This window comes from Mastomys coucha, unplaced genomic scaffold, assembly GCF_008632895.1.
Source record: "Mastomys coucha isolate ucsf_1 unplaced genomic scaffold, UCSF_Mcou_1 pScaffold9, whole genome shotgun sequence".
NCBI classification, from domain to species: domain Eukaryota; kingdom Metazoa; phylum Chordata; class Mammalia; order Rodentia; family Muridae; genus Mastomys; species Mastomys coucha.
The window spans coordinates 55,709,624-55,711,976 of record NW_022196915.1 but is presented as its reverse complement, the minus strand read 5'-3'; positions in this window follow the sequence as shown (position 1 = coordinate 55,711,976).

Sequence of the window (2,353 nt, the reverse complement as noted above, 5' to 3'; positions counted from 1 at the left end):
TTTCTCTCATACCACAGACATATAGATCATTTCATGTTCCATGGAACTTCTCTTTGGGAATGCTAATAAGAAAGCCATGGCTCTTGAAAACACCTTAGAGTCATGGCTGTGAACAGCCTCAGGGAAGCAGTCACAGGAGACCATGGAATCTGCTGTATTATTCCTTTAGCTTGGTGAGGAGAGAAAAGTTCATCATTGTATAATTACCACTTTTCTAGGTTGTCATATTTTATAATTCAAATTCATAAAACCTTGATTTAGCAGTAATGAGTAGTGATCTATGAAAGGAAAAAGGAGAAAAACAATCGTCCAAGAGGATACCCCAAGACTCATGTTAGGGGAGAGAGTAGATTCTAACTAGTGGCGATGGCTTCAATATAAATGGTGATAGTTAAGGTTTACTGAGTGCTTGCTTGCATCGTATTTAGTGGGTACTTTTGTATGCTGTTTTAAGTACTTTATATGTAACACATTTAACGCACAGCCACTTTTGCAGGTGAGAACTATTATTTATTCCTACTTCATATAGGGATAATTTTACAAATATAAAAACTGATATAAGAAAAGAACAGATCTTTGGTGCAAAATTCTAGGGACAGTGGAGGGACTTGGATTTGATCTCAACTGTAGAGGTTCCAAGATGAAGTTCTTTATAATATAGCCTTTCTGACAGCAAATATTGACAGAAGGCTGAGGTGGAAAAAATCAAAATGAAAGAAATGTACTCTCTCTGTGGCCAAGGAGAGTCAATACAACCTGTGCTTTGTTGCTTAACTACCCTGAGAACCTCTGGATGTGATGGAAAATGTAGTTTAGAAATGATTGGGAAAACATCTTCATTTGAGTTTTAAATAATTTATTTATTAACAGCGATCCAAGATTCTGATTGAAGAAAAATCCCATCAGCAGAGGCCTCCTGTCCCCAGGACTGAACTCAGAACCATCTGACAAGATCTGAGAGGCCTGTCATGCTCCTATGAAGCCCCTTTAAGTTTCTGAGATGGGGCAAGCTAACTCTACTTTCTTCTACCCATGATGGTGGCCAGAGTGGACTCTCACTGAGTTCTCTCTGTGTGTGACTGCTGTAAGTAGCTCATTCATTTGGTGCTCCGTGGCAGCCCTGTGGGATCATCATCACATGGAAGAAGAAACAGATGCTTTTTGAGACTGATTCATCTGATAGCACGCGGTTTGGAGGTGAGAGAGGCGGCCCTTCCATCTCAGATGTCTGATTCCCTGGAAGCATAACTATAGGCTTCCCCAATTTCTTTGACCTTGTTCAACTGCCTGAACCTCTCTGTATGATGTATTCAAATTTTTTTTTATCTATAATAGTGAGGGTGCTCTTTTTATGTTGGGGAGATGCCTGTCACCCAGTTGCCCCCAGTCTCTGCAGAAAGAGAGTGTGAATAGTATATTCACCTGGAAGGGAAATGGAGTGTAGTTCCCCACTGTGCCTGTCTCACTGCCTTGCAGAGAATACTGGCTGATGAGCACAGATTGCCCAGTAGTTTATAGACCCCCAAAGTCTCTTCTTATTTTCCTCCTGAAACTCTTGAAAGGAGTTTGGGCTTAGGTGTGTGTGTGTGTGTGTGTTTCTTTCATATTTATGCATTCTGCCCCTATATGAGGCAGAGGTTGATGTTAGTTCTTCCTTGATCCATTTCTACTCTGTTTTTTTTGAGACATGGCCTCTCACTGAATGTGGAACACCCTGATTGAGCTAAGCATGCTGGCTGACCAGTGAGCTCCAAGGATCCTCTTACTTCACCAGTGTTAAATTACAATACATACTACCATGGCCAGCATTTTTACATGAGGGCCTGGGATCTGAACTCAGGTTCTCATGTTTGTACAGCAAGCTATCTCCTCAGCCTCTGGGTTTAAATTTTATCACAATGTTAAGGGGAGCTACTGGATGATTTTTATAGATGTTTGACAAATCCTGACTTAAACTGTGTTCATAGTCATATTGACCCATAATTAGTGACTTTAAAGAAAATGAGTTTGTACTTCTAAATTCTTACTTAAGAAATTTGAAAAAGAAATACTGCTACTGCTGCTACTACTGCTACTGCTACTATTACTACTACCATCTTATTATGTTTGCATGTCCATGTATGCATGTCTGTGTGTGTGTGTGTGCGTGTGTGTATGTACAGACATGTGCATGCCACAGTACCTACATAGAGGTTGGAAGACAACCTTGAAGAGTCTGTTTTGTCTTTCTACCTTTATGTGGGTTCTGGGCACTGAACTTAGGTCAACAAGTTTGGGAGGTCAACAAGTTTACCCACTGAGCCATCTTGCTGGTCCAAGAAGTTTTCAAAGAATAACAATGAAAGACGTGGCG